The 15,116-nt window shown below is 44.5% G+C and overlaps 1 protein-coding gene across 7 annotated transcripts in view; it reads left to right on the forward strand.

Annotated features, from left to right (window-relative positions):
* ATXN1 (ataxin 1) overlaps positions 1–15,116 on the forward strand; it is a 194,116-nt gene that overhangs the window by 159,659 nt on the left and 19,341 nt on the right. The gene's annotated exons all lie outside the window — the stretch shown is intronic.

Here is a 15,116-nt window from a genome sequence, read left to right on the forward strand (position 1 = left end):
GAGCAGTGAAGTCTGATCAATGAAAACACAGGCTGATAAGATCACAGGGAAGTTTGAAACTACACCTTTCTCACCTTCTAGAAATGTTCCAGCTGTAAGGGAAAGGTTTTGGGGCCACCGTTTCCTCCCATCTGCATACAAAACAGAGAGGTCCTGAAATAAATGAGCACAGAGCACTTCACTTTATATTATCTCTTAGCTTCTCTCATCTGGTGCAAGCACGTGTGGCTCAGGTGCATACAGCAGCTGTGTGGTCAGGCTGAAAGGGAATGGCATTCTGGGCCTTGTGTGGGTACCCTGATTTCTCTCTTTGAGTTCAGAGTCAGTGCTCCTTGTTTGCTGCATAGTAGACCTTATTTTTCTGCTGTATGTGGCTCCAGGGATAAAATACAGATGTAGGAACATCACTCAACTGCTGTTGGCCCCATGTGGTATGCCTTTGCTATGGTAAATACAGAGGCAATACTTTGTAGAAGAACTATTTGGCTGAATTTCTCCTCTTTTCCCTTCCCAGGATATCAGTTTGACTTGCAGTTTCTCATTCTTGCACTCAAAACAATAAACAGCTCCTGCTTTGTGCTTAACAGTGCAGGGAGGAAGCAGCTGGTCCACGCAGCAATGCAGGAGGAAGCTGTTGACGGCAGGATTACTTCACCCGGACTGTCTGGAAGCGACGTGATTTGTCTGTTTTCTTCCCTGGTTGGTGAACCCTCTGGGTCACTGGAGCATTGCAACCTTCAGCTGGATGCTGTGCTGATTTGGCACTCACACGTGTCACTGTGGCTGGCTGGCCCTGGTGCCGTTTTATGCCTACACCAAATGCCCGGCTTTCCCCAGAAGCCTTACTATAGCTGCAAGGTGATGACTGCAGACCCAGGAACTCCGTAATTTATGCTCCCCACGCAAACAAACTTGCATATGCCATTCACACTCCCAGTGTATTAATAGTGACAGAGCAACATGTGTTTTCCGCAAGAGCAGTGCACCTGTTGAGGTTGTTCAGGGTCACCAGGCACTGCAGTGATGCTGTACTGCTTTCTACAGGCTCCAGCATTCATTAATGTGAGAGGAAAGGGATTTTGTTAGGCCCAGAGGAGCTGGGGTAGTGGTAGGAAATCATCCAGGCATTTTAAGCCCAGTTTCTGGGTTCATAGTGTTTGTATGCTCAGCCTGAGAAGCAAAGCAAGTCTGGGAGCTGAGTTTGCTATGTTACAGTCAAAATTTGGCATCTGTGATAGATTGAAGCTTCCCAGCGGCTAAGGTCAGAATTTGTCCCTTGTTGTGAATGGTGTTCAGTTTACTGTGTGCAGTTTTGTGCGCCACAGTGTAAGGATATAAAACTATTGGAGAGCATCCAAAGGAGGACTCCAAAGATGATGAAGGGTCTGGAGGGCAAGGTGTATTTGGAGAGGCTGAGCTTCCTTGGTTGGCTCAGCCCAGAGAGGAAAAGCTGAGGGGAGGCCTCATGGCAGCTGCAGCTCCTCACAAGAGGGGAGAGCAGGGTCAGTGCTGAGTTCTGCTTTCTGGTGACAGCAACAGCACCCGAGGGAGCAGCGTGGGGCTGTGTCAGGGAGGGGCAGGTGGGGGGTTAAGGAAAGGTTCTGCACCAGAGGTTGGTTGGGCTCTGGCACAGGCTCCCCAGAGCAGTGGGCGCAGCCCTGAGCTACCAGAGTTCAAGAAATGCTTGGACAGTGTTCCCAGACGTGGAGTTTGAATTTTGGGTGGTCCTTTGTGGAGCCAGGAGTTGGACTTGAGGGCCCTTGTAGTTCTCTTCCAACTTGGGACGTTCAGTGTTTCCATAGGGCTCCCGTGGAGGCACATGGATAAAAGCATTTTGTTCCTTGGGTCTGTTGTCTGTTCTCCCATTTTATAGGCCAGAAATGGGTTTTAGTTAAAGCCTCTCAGGAGACTGTTTAGGAATGATCAGATCCTCAGTAGCTCAAGGGCATGAAGGTTAAAAAGTGCTTCATATGAAAGAACACAAGTCAAACCCTGCTCAACATTCCGAGGCACTGAAAGCAACCCCTGGTGCGTCAAAGCCGTTGGTGGCTTATCCTCCCTCACTGGTATTTGGGCATGATGGAGTCCCTTCGGTTTCAGATGCTCTTAGGCAGAGATTTCACACTTAAGAGTCTGGAGGAATTTTAGCACCACTGTGCTTTTTCCCCCGGAAAAGCTGCAATGGGCAGACCTTGTAGAAAATGAAAGAATCAATGTCCTAGCTATTTAATCTTGTGCACCTTAGAGAAACAGAAGCTGTAGATTGGAAAGCTGAAACGTGGTAACTGGGGAGAGTCCTAGTACCTGCCTTCTGGATGCCATCTCCCCATTTAAGGAACTAGAGCAGTTGTAAGTGGGTAGAAAAGGGAGTGTAGGATCTCTAGCTGAGTTTTTCCCTCAGTATGGCAATGTTTGGAGCTCTGTCTTCTTAGGATACTGGCTCAGGTCAACTGAAGAATGGGGGAGGAAATTATTTTGTGCACTCCGCATGCTAATACATGCAGAGTTGTGGAAAATTTTAGGTGGAAATTAATGGTGATCTATAGCACTGGTCCCCAAGGGAGAGGTGCAGGTGGGTGGAGGGTGGGCATCAGGCTATTGGGGATAATTGCCTTCAGAATCTACAAATGGCCTGAGAGGCACAGACTTTCACTGGTAGTTAAGGGCTTCTCCTGAAGAGTTTTTTAAAGCTTTTATATGCCTCTGGGTTTCTGAATAGGATCTGCTATAAATTATGTATTTTTCTTTAGCCTTTTTGTTGTTATTTTGCTGTGGGTTTAAGTTTTTTTTTGTGTGTGTGTTTGTTTTGTTTTATTTTGCTGGCAGGGGTCAAGTTTGACCCACAGAAATGCTATTGTTTCAAGGTAACTGACTCGTGCAGAAGATTTTAAGATAGTGTATTGCAGTTTATAAATTCAGGCCATCTTTTTGTTTCCCTCATACCCAATTATACAAATCAAAACTTTTCTGCTAAGCAAAATGGAAGCTAACCAGATAAAGCCACAGTCAAACACTAAGAAAACAGATGAAGGAAATCACATTCTTTGTCATTTCTATTCTTAACTCCTATTAGAATGGACACAAAATACATCCTTTGAATCTCCAAATTTTCAGCCTAAAGATACATAGAAAGAATGGCAATACACACAATATATACCCTATATCCTTCATTATAGTTTCCATTGTGGTAGTCCCTGGTGGTGTTTTCTATTCTGAGGTTTTATCAATCTGAGCAAGTCTGTTCCTGAGGCTTTGCTGAAAGGCAAAAGGGTGAAAGAACGTTATGTCTACAGAAATGTCAGAAGAAATGCTTTCTAACGTGCTGTGGATTATTAATTTGGCTTCAAAGAAGTGTTTTATACTTGGGGATTTTACTGAACAGCTGCGGGAAGGATTTTTTACTCTTGGACAGAGCGTGTTCCCCACAAGGTAACCTTGTAAAGCATTTTCTCTAGTAATAGGATTGCAGACAAATACTTTCGTGCATTTCTCCTCCTGTTTTATCTCTGTTCTCCCCTAGAACTCCTCTTGATTCCTTGATATTTCTTCAGGGTGACATGAGGACACTGTACCAGAAGTAGAAGATGAGAGAGACACGTTGTTGAAACAAACCAAAGCTGGGATGATTTACTCGGGCTGGGGAGATAACCTGCATGATCAGGGTCATTTTGCAACCATCAGGGGACAAGGTCCAAGTGTAAAATCTGTCGTTAATGAATCTGGAAAATTGCATTCCCCTGAAAGTATCGAGAAGATCAGAAACTGCTGAATGGGTTTTAAAAGACATAATCACCAACATTATTATGAGAAAACAGAGTATCAGCATTTCTCTTTTAGAACTTTAAAAATCTAGCTTCCTTATTAAGGTCAATTAAACAATGGCTTTAAGTATTGTGCAAAGGAACTTTTATTATTATTAAATCATGATCTTTGATAATTGATCAAGTGTAACTCTGCTGCTTTGAGAGAAGGTGTTTATTTATTTATTTATTTATTTATTTTTCTTTTCTGGCTGGCCCAAACCACTGCACTTAACAGCTTGCAAGAGTAAAATAGAGTAGTGGTGAGGGCAATGACTGAAATTCAGCACTGTTAAATGAACTGGCAGCAGCCTCCAGCTGTCTGTATCCCACCTCTTTCCTTTCGTCCCTGTCCATTTTGCTCTGTTTTGAACAGGAGACTTGTGCCTTTCCTTCACTACCATTTTTTTTCAGCTGACCTTTTGATGCAACCTGCTGCCAGTTCCAGTTTGCAGCCTCCCCTGACAAACTCAAGGTGTTCTGTTCCAATCTCTGAAGTGGAAGTAACAAGAAGAGTTTTCACTCTGCTGAGATGCAATGAGGTTGCTCCATTAAAAGCTGTAATAGGTTCCTTGTGATTAGAGATATACGGATGTATATAATTAGCCAGGAACCAAATGGAGAGCTGGAAACAGGATCTGAGAGTCCAGCTTCTATCTGCTGTGCAATTCCTTCCGAAGAGAAGGTATTTAAAGTACAGGAATTAAATTTGAAACGAAACATGTGTGACCAGATAAATATAAATAGCAAATACTAGCAAATAAAACAAAAACTAGACTCTACCTGGGGCTGTCAAGGTTCTGTAAATCCTTCTGGTCATTTCTGCTGTTTATCTGATCTGTGAAAACCCAATCTGGAGTACCATGTTGTGCTAAGTAGTGCTAAGGAACAGGCATATTTGTTGCATATGTTTTTTTCACTTAAAAAAAAAAAGTGGACTCTTTCTGGAAAGTTTACAGCATGCATCAGTCACAACTTCACTTGTTTCCCAGGAAACAGTTCTGTCTCTTTCCTGTCCTACTAAAACACAACACACGGAATCATAGAATCGCAGAATCAACAAGTTTGGAAATTCTTCCTAATATTCAACCTGAACCTCCCTTGGTTCAGCTTGAGGGCATTCCCTCTCGAATTACTGCTTGTCACATGGAAGAAGATGTAGACCCCCACCTCACCAGAACCTCCTTTCATATAGTTGTAGAGAGCTAGATGGTCTCCCCTGACCCTCCTCTTCTCCAGATTGAACAATCCCAGCTCCCTCACATGCTTCTCATAGGAGACATGCTCCAGACCCCTTCACAGCTTTGTTGTGAGAGTGTACCTGTCCAAGCCATGGGCTGCTAGCTTTTCCGGGAGGATACTGTGGGAGACAGTGTTAAGGGCTTTGCTGAAGTCTAGGTAGACTAGCCTATCTCTCATCCACAAGGTGGCTTACCCAGTCGTTGAAGGAGATCAAGTTGGTCAGGCCTGTAGTTCCCGGGATCCTCCTTATGACCCTTCTTGTAGACAAGAGTCAGACTGGCAAGCCTCCGGTCTTCTGGGACCTCTCTGGTTGACCAAGATCACTGATAGAAAGTGATGGTGGAAAGCAACCTGGTAATCACCTCCGCCAGCTCCCTCAGCACTCTTGGTTGGATCCCATCTGGCCCCATGGATTTGTGACATTTTCTGAACGTTTCCATCCAAATTATGGGGGCTTTATTCTGCTCCCCATCCCAGACTTACAGATCAGGAGGTAGAGTAACCTGAGGATAATTGGTCTGACTTTTAAAGACAGGAGTGAAGAAAGCATTGAGAACCTCGGCGTTTTCCTCATGCTCAGTGGTCATGTTCCCCGCTGCATCCAGTAAAGGATGGAGGTTCTCCTTATCCCTCCTCTTACTGTTAAAAAATGTTTTCTGTTCTTCTGGACTACAGTGGTCATGTTGAGTTCAAGCTTGGCTTTTACCTTTCTCATTTTCTCCCTGCATATCCTAACAACTTCTTTGTATTCTTCTCGAGTTGCCCATCCCTTTTTCCACAGGAAGTAGACTCTCTTTTTCTCCTGGAGTCTCAGAAAAAGTTCCCTGTTCAACCACACTGATCTTCTTCCCTACTGGTTCATCTTGCAGCACAGGGGAACTGCCTGCTCCTGCACTTTTAAGTCTTCCTTCTCGAGGAGCATCCAGCCTTCCTGGCCTCCAGCTCTAATGAAGTCTTCCATGGTGAGAAGAGCAATTGTGGGTGGCATTAAAATAAACTCCACATTGTGTTGAAAATACTTTCTGAGGAAAGCTGTGGATTCACAGTCTCCAGCCACTTAAATGGGATTTTTGTCTCCATGCCTTTGCTTCAGAGAGCTTTGTTCAGCACATGTGGAGCCTCAGTGTCCCAGTTCATCAAAGAGCTCACACCTGCCCTGAAGCTAAGTATCTGCATATTTTCAGTGATGTGACTTTAAGTAGGCTGCTTCCCTGTGGCTTCAAGTTAATAGTTTAAATGGTTTCAAGCCCTGTGCTAGGTCAGGACCTAGGGAAACACCAGCTTTGATCTCTGCTTAAATGAACTGAAGTCATTTGGAGAGCTGTAAATTGCATAAAGGTACCCAGTGACCAGATCTCTATTAAAACCTAAAAATATTGTGTTTGGATCTGGACAAATGTCTCTCTGCTAGGGAAAAAAATCATTAGTAGATAAGGAAAAAATCTCAAAATTGAGAATTATTTTGTGTACACTTTAAGGACTGGTATTTACTTTTGCAGATTTGTTTATATAGGTTTTGAGGACAGCTTGATTTTTATCGCATGAATCTACTCAACTCCCAGCAAACTCCCCTACACAACAAAATAAATGGCTTTTTATCTGAAGGGACAGTTTTGAAGCAGCTTTAGGGTGGTGTTCAGCCTCTTCAATTGTCCAGTTGGGTGGAAGGAAGATGGCTTCTTTTCCTGTGTTAATTAGGTGAGGAAATTTACAGTGGGGAATGTGATAGGTCTGTAGAGGATAACTGATTTTAGCCACAGTAGTTCACCCTTCCATTTCCAGTGGCACACACACAGCGTTTGAGGAATGTGGCTGCAGCCACAGTCTCCTGTTTGTTTAGCATGACATAAAGGCAGGATTTTTATTTTACTGTCTGTTTCTCTAGGCTGGATGGAGAGCTGCACTGCTACTCCTTCCCTCTAGTGATCTATGTGAGTTGTCAGCATGTGTAAAGCAGCAAGGAAAGGAATTACAGAATCACAGGATGTCTTGAGTTGGAAGGGTCTTTAAAGCCCGTTCAGTTCCAAGCCCCTGCTGTGGGTAGGGCTGCCAACAATGGCAGGTGCCAACTACTAAATCAGGTTGCCTGTGTTCTCATCTAAATTAGCCTTGAATACCCCAAGGGATGGGACATCCACAGCTTCTCTGGGTGACCTGTAAGGAGAAACAAGGGGCTGGAAGGATGTTGGGTATCAGTGTCTCCTGAAAGTGCAGTTGTTCCCATGATGGATGGATGGCTGGTTAAAGAGCTGGCTCAGCATCTCTGTGCTGTGCTTGAGTCACTCTCTGGAGGCCCTGGGCAGGAAGACTCTCCCCAGCACCTGCCTTCAGGTCAGACTGGGATGCTGAAAGCATCAGAAGAACATTTATTCAGCAGGCAACAATGAAGATGGAAAATAACTGTGTTTAGGCTGGCCTGGACCTCTTCTAGCTTCCAGAGGCAGGAGTGTGGTCCAAGCACCTGTACCGTGAGGTCCCCACATGCTTATCAACATCCACCACTCTCACGCAAAATTAGGAAATGTGAAGTGATTCAGTTGCACCCAGGCCCAAAATCAGTGTACATAAGGGTGTGATTTCGCTGCCTCCCTGCTTCTTGCATCTCTCCCACTCCGGCTGCGACAGCCATCCCTGCTGGTTTATCAGCTTTTCTGTGGAGAAGCCCATTCTTCATTATGTTCTGAAAAATGTCCAGTGTCAGAAACAGAGCACGGCTAAGGAAGAAACAGCGTACCCCTCACACCTCCCCAGCTTTTTTTCCTCCCTGCCAGTCTGGCAGCAGCGAGGTGGGTGATGGCTGAGCTGTCAGCACCAGCAACCAGCGGTGACACCAGCAGTGACACCAACCATAACAGCAGCTTCTCCTCACTGGCCTCCCTTCTGAAGGCAGCCCCACATCCAGAGGGTGCCAGGGAAGAGAGTGCTTCAGTTTCACGGTGGATGGATCGCAGGGCTGCAAACAGAGACCGTCAGCTCCATCTCACCAGCTGGTTCTCTCAGCAGTTTTCACAGGAAGTGTGAAGAGAACACTTTTTATGGGAGATATTTATCATTACCCGGTACTACTTAAATATAGCTCGTGGAGCAGGTTAGAGCTTGTTAGGCTTTTATCTTCTCGAGTTGGAGGATGATGTATTAATCCATGACTGTTGCAGCCTCAAGTGAATTACAGAGAGTCATCCCCAGTGAGTAAAGATAAATGACATTTTGAAATTAACCCATTATGCAGTCTCTTCCAATAAAGTGCTTACTAAAATATTAAATTGTAAATGAAGGTGCTTCAGGTTTCGTTTGAAAGCCAGAAAGACACTTAGACGCAATTCCAGTAGTGTCTGTCTTCTTTTTATCGAAGATTTCATCTCTGCTGAAAGGTTTGGGACTGACAGCCCCAGAGGACAAAGTCTGTATTAATCTACTAAGCAGGCACGGTATCTACAGTGCAAGCTGCTCTGTCCTGCTAATGTATGTGCTGCAGCCTCTGCTGGGAGCACGTCAGTCCCAGGAGGTACAGTGTTAGCTCAGACTTTGCAGCATCTAACCTCAACAAAAAAAGAAGATCTGTCCAGCTCATTATTAAGCTGCACCTGCATTAATTCAGCAGGCTTTAACTGTTCACTTAGCAGCCTTCTAAAAACTTTTTAAGTCTTCCAGATTCAGCTTAACCCACAGTGCCACCTTCGAGTTTGGCATTGCTCAAATATTTTAAGAAGGAATACAGCAATAATGCTGAAACTCACATTCAGCTGCTTTCAGTTACTGAAAGGCTTGGCAGCGCTGGTGGTCTCCCTGCTTGTTTCTCCACAGCAATGTAATAAGTGTTGCACAGAGGTAAAACCAGCCCTGTTACTCCAAAGCAAGCCACTCAGATATTAAACCAGTGTAAGGTGCACGTGTGCAGGTTTTACAGAGCCTGTGCTGGTGAGGTTTGTTTTGGAACAGATTCCCCTATGTAAATATCTTTGTTCCAGACTAACATCTGCATGCGTGATAACAAGAGGCAAGAGACCAAGCTTTTTCAGCACTTCCCTCCTGCAGCACACCCCATCGCTGTGGTGGTATTTATTCTCTAAACATGGAACTAGCATGAGCCTGATGGCATCAACTCCCTTCAGAGCAGCTGCCCAGCAGTACTGTCTTGCACTTTCGGCATGGGCTGGCTTCAAACGAGCGATCCAGAGGTCTGCTGATCCTCTCCATCACATTATCTATCCTGGAAGTCATCAAGGCCAGTGTCCCGTTTTCTTTTGTTTCTGCTCATTCCATTGATTTCAGCTCTTCCCAGTTATGATTTTACTGCAAGGCTCTCTATTACCTTCACATGGAGGGTGTTTGGAAGGCCACGTTCAGCCCATAGAGGCTTAGTGTCATGCAGTGTGGCTTGGGGTGCTGGAGCTTCCAGTAAGAGAGAGGGCTTTGTGATTGGCTCAGGATGTCCTCTTGATCAAGTCTGGAAACAACTTGACACAATAACATATCCATGTAACTTTGGGACTTGAGATTCCTGAATGTTGCAGAGGTGTTACAGAAACAAAACTAGGCCTACTTTTATGGAAATTATTTTAGAAGGAAAGTTTCTGAAAGTCTGATTTGGCCTTGCTGCTCTTTTTGTCAGCACATTGTTAGTGTGCTACTACTGTGGTTTAGTTTACTAATAAATTCCTCATATAAGGGAGGCATGATGTTCTTTCCATTGTGATAAGTGACTGAGCATGTGAAGAAGAGCAAGACTTTAGGTAATCACTCTTGAGAAGTGTTTTATTATCTGAACAGTCATCCTGCTGGTGACAACTGCTCTGCATGCAGTGGCCACGTTCTGCCGCTAGGGAACGAAGAGAAGAGGCTGCCTTGGTTTAGCTCTTCTTCAAAGATTATACTTAAATGCCATCAAATCCAAAACAAATGGCACTTCACATATGTATTTGACACTGATCACTGAGATCAGCAGTTGCATTTTTTCATGTTTGTCCTTACCTGCCCATGCAGTGAGGATTCTTTGCATTGAAGAGCAAAGGCACAGGAGTTGAAGTGCACAGGAGCCACCCTTCCTGTACAAATGTAAGATAGCCCTGTCATCCCTCTTTCACCACATGCTTACGTGGTTAAAACGAGAGTAATGCAAAAAAAGTTAGCCTCAGGAACGTATTGAAGGTGGGAATTAAGGCACAGATATGCACATCAACCATCTCACTGTGTTTTCTATAGGCTTAAAGTTGGTGGGACAGAGGGGTGGGCACAAAAGTGAGCAAAACGTTTTTATAGACTTCAACACAATGAATGCTTCGTAGCAATCATATGTTTTAAATGACAGACTGCTGGTGCAGTTCTGCTGTTTGGACATTGGTGAGAGAGATGTTACCCACATACTTTTTCTGGTTTTAGTAATTTTCACCCAGAGCCAGAAGGGTGTACTTGCAGTCTCTGTTGTGACTCTGCCTCGTGTTGTTGGTGAGAGTGGCATTTTAACTGATAGCAAAGCAAGGACAGGAACTGACTTCAAAGACCAAGGAAGAGTGACAGAAATCACATAGTGATGAGAGTAAAGAAGGCAAATGTTAAAAGCAGTAGTTCAGAAAAGAACAAACAGTGTGTGGGAGGGAACAATTTTAGACCAGAACCATAAAGTACTTGTCCACAGACAGAAAATGAGGAAAGCTGCCATTCCATGTCAGACCAGCCAGATTTTGAGTTGAAGCTGCTGAGCGACAGTTTTGCTCTAGCCTGGTCCCATGTCTTTTAATTAACCAGGGTTGTCATCCACATCTTGGAGATTTTGATGTGAGTGGGAGCTCATCTCTGCTGATTTGCTCAGTGTTTTGCATGCAGAAAGTAGCAGCTGCAGCTGGTGATCCCAGGGCTGATTTGTCTGCAGCTTGCACTGGAAATGTTTCTGTAAACAAAGAAAACTGTGTGCAAGAGGCACCTAGGCTAATTGAAACATTCAGTCTGTGCAGTAGGTGGTACCAAGCATTTCCTCAGCTTTCTGTTAGCTCACAGGTACGTGTGGGGCTTTGATGGATGCAGACAGTGCAGCTACCAGCATGTGCAGGTGCTCCCTGCAGATCTGCTGCAGCTTGTGGTGCTTTCTCTGCTCCCGTGGGGCTCTTGTGTGCCATACACTTCAGTTAGTGGCTGCCAAGAACCTCAGCAGAAGTCTCGGGCAGAGGTGTGACTTAAGTGGCACAGCTGAGGCACTGCCAGTGTTACCTCCACATTTGCAGCTCCTCACTGGTGCAGTTGCAGCACAGTTGAGCTGACTGGCATCACAAAGTGCAGCTGTCAAGATCACATGTTAAAATCTATCACTTCTGAGTGTCTTCAGCATTTTCAGTGAAGAGGTGTAATGAGCATATTCCCACCAGCAGTCTGATAGCGAGCTGAGGTTGTCTTAGGGCTGATCTTTGTTAGGTTTTGCTGGTAAAGCTGTAGCAGTTCAGTCCGTATGTAAAGCTGTAGGAATGCAATTTGGAGTGACAGAAGATCTCCATAACCCATTTTCCAAACACCAAAAGCAATGTCTGTACAGGAGATGTGTCCCTCCTTCCTCCTGAATGGGATGGGCCAGCAGGTGTGTGTTCTGCCAAGACGCTGCAGCCCCTTCAGCCCCATTTCACCAGTCTCTTCTCTCTCTTCCTCCTTTTCACTCACATTAAATTGGCACAAAAGCTGTCATCTCATCCCGGCTGTGCATTGGAGGAGATACCATGCTGCTTCAGCAGCAGTCTGAGCTGAAAGGAAAGATTTTGCAGGCAGCGTTTAACCCATGGGCAGTGAGTTGAAAGGTGCTACCACAGAAGAAGAAAGGCTATTTTTCCACTTCAGCTCATGGGTTTTGCCAACCGAGAGCAAGGATGCGAGTTTTCATGTGCATGGGACATGGTAGTGTTTCAAAATGCTTTGGTAGGTCTTGTCCCAGCTAGGAAGGATTTAAATCGAATTAGGAATCAGGGCTAAGAAGGAGTGGCATTTCTGCATGCAGAATTTCCATGATCAGAAGAAAAAAAAAAAGTTTCATGCTATAATGGAAGGAGACCTTGAAAAACTGAGATCAAGTGAAAATCAGGTAAGAGGTAAAAATGTGAGTGTAAAGCTGTGCATCAAATCGTGCAGCTTGGATACTAGCTGGAAGATGCCGAACAATCCCTGAGAGTGTAAATAATGCCAGAAAAAAATCCCTTTTCCTTTCCACCATTGCAGTGGCAGTGGCACATGATGTTCCCATGGTCGTGTTGGGATGCATCCCATCTATCACTTTGCTATCGCTGCTGTCATTTACACACAGGCTGGAAGTGCCACCATGTTCCCTGTTCATCCCACTTGGAACGAGCTTCTCGATGAGGCAGCTTTTGTGAGGGACTCCCCAGAGAGCTTTCTTCTCCCAGGAAATTCTCTCCAGTAGGTTCTACTCTGCAGTGGGAGGATCTGAGCCTGTTTTGACTGTTTTCTTCTCCAGGAGAGCAGCGCTTAAGTGCTGATTTGAAGAGAAATGCACAAAGGTTTTGAGCACTCAGACCCCCAGCCGAATCTCATTCCCTTTCCCTTATTTTGTGAGAGTGCTTCTGAAAGGCCCTTAGCTGACGCAGAAACTGAAATCCTGTCATTAGTGAGGTATGGCTGGTTAGAGAACAGGCTTTTGTACTAAGTCTTGCCTTAGCCTCAGTCTGGGGCAACACTTCAAAGCCCTACAGGAAGTAACTACCAATACATATCGGCAAACTGCAGTTAGATGTGCCTGTCACTACAGAAGGGATAATGCACATTTGCAGAGCACCGTGCAGAGAAGTTGTCTAACCTCATAGGGAAGTCTCATCAATAGAGGGTGCACAGTCATTGGCAGGGTTCATTGGTATGGGTTCAAGGAGAGCTACTAATAGCTGGACTTGCACCATCGTGCATTTGCGTGTGATCAGAACTGTACAGCAAGTTGAACCTTATGTGTATGATATGATGTGATAAATCTAAAAGGTCAAGATCCCAGTCCATTAGCATCAGAAATGAGGCTCTGGAAAGGTGAATTTCTCTGCTGAGGAAGGTTTAGAGTCCCTCTTCGTAGCTGAATTGAGAGATAATACGAAGGGTTGCTCTGAAAGTAATGCCTCTTATTTTATTATGTTCTCCCATTATGTCGGAGGCGCATGTTGGTGGTATGGCAGCTTGAGTTTGAACCTTCCCACCAATATTTCATTACGTTTTGTTGCTCTGTGACTGATGGAAGCAGAGGGGCAGGCTGACAGAATGGTGTCTGACATGGAAGCATGCATAGAGCAAAGGTGTGGAAATGAATTCCCCTATGTGGATAAAATGGCACCCACTAACATCCATCAATGCTAGCTGAATGTTCATGGAGACCAAACACAGTGCACAGTGAGGTGGTGAGTGGTGTGTTTCAGCAGTGACAGCAGCAATATGAAAGACAAGCCACATTTGAGACACCCATGCGGAGTTTTATGAGCATGGCATTTTGTTAATTGATGGCAAAAATGCATAGCTGAAGGTGGTGATTATGTTGGAAAATAGTATTTTGTTGCTGAGAATTTGCTTCATCAAGTAATGTTACTGTGCTCTTTGTATCTGTTTTTGTTTCCCTGGAAATAAATAGGAGGCATTACTTTCAGAGTGATCTATCTAGATTTCAAAGGAACTCATACCTTCTGATTGCCACACTTCCTAGTTCAGACCAGTGGATGCAGCTAAAGCTAGCAGCTTTGAAGAGGAGACCAGCATTTCATTTCAGGCTGTTTGTATAAATAGGCAGCTGCTTGAATGTGCTGAAGTGTGAGGAATGTGAGCAGAGAACAGTAGAAATGAGTGGAAATCTCTGAGAAATACCAGTGAATACGTTGGACCACAGTTCAGCATTTTTTATGGGCATCATTTGCATTTATACTGTCAACGCAGTGTGGGTGAATGGAGGTACAATAAATGATGCGTACAATTTGAATTTTTCAGTGTATGCTTGCGATTTGATTCTGTTTCTCCAGCAGAAAAAAAATGATTTTTCTTCCGTTGTTTCGGGGATTAGGTAAATCCCTTGAGTGATGACAACAGACAGAACTGGGGCTTGCAAAGATACAGAAGGAAAAATATACTTGACACTTGTGAGCTGGCAGTGCAGTTAGACACGCAAGCCTCACTTCAGAATGCTGAAATATTGTCTTCTCATTCTCCTACCTTGAATCATGAAACCCCACATTCTTCTAATGTTTCTTTCAGAGGCAGAAGTGATTCATCTAAAGAGCCAGAATGCCTCAAACCACATCCTTTATCTAGATCAAACTAGAACCTCTACCAAATGTTGGATCATTTGGAATTTGTAACATCCCTAGGCTGTCGTTCTTCTTTTACTCCCTTATGTACTTGTGTCTGGTGACCTGCTTTACAACTCATACAGCTACCACAGATGTTAGAAATTACCACTAGATACTCACTCCTATGTGTGTGGGAGAGAAACAGAGTGGAGCCTTACCGTGGTGTGGTGCCTTGGTGGGAGAAAAGGAAGACGCTGTTGGAAGAAGACTTGAGCAACTTCTTGGGTGGGAGAGAGGGAGCAAAAATGAGTAGTGTGGGCAGAGGAGGAAAGAGTTGCATTGTCTCTTGAATGAAGTAGTAATGTCAGGGAGGTGAAGTGGAAAGAACACGAGGAACCTCAGAGCTTTAGATCTTGTTTAGTAAAACGGTTAAGGAATAGGGACACTGGTAATGAAAGAGACAGTGTTTAAGTTCTTGGATGACGGTCAACAGTTTATGGGCGGTTCGGCCTGGTTCTGTGACTAATGGGAAAGGGGGAAAAGGGAAATGGTAGGGAGATGGGTCCAAAAACAAAACAGCGGCAGCGATCCGAGGAGGAAAACTAATTCACTAAATAGGATATTGGAATGCAAAATAACACAATATAATACAATATAAATGGAATTGAAACTAATAAATAAAGTAAGAGAGAGAGTGTCTGAAATGGAAGGCCTTACTCTTTAACACTGAAGGCGAGATGCTATAGGGAACCTCCACTGCTGAGATGACCAGCAGAAGAGGGAAGTCTTGGGACTGCATGCAGTTTTATCTTTCCCTCTGAGTATGTTC

Source organism: Cyrtonyx montezumae, unplaced genomic scaffold (assembly GCF_038088225.1).
Source record: "Cyrtonyx montezumae isolate F1298 unplaced genomic scaffold, pur_monq_1.0 scaffold_8, whole genome shotgun sequence".
In the NCBI taxonomy this organism is placed as follows: Eukaryota; Metazoa; Chordata; class Aves; order Galliformes; family Odontophoridae; genus Cyrtonyx; species Cyrtonyx montezumae.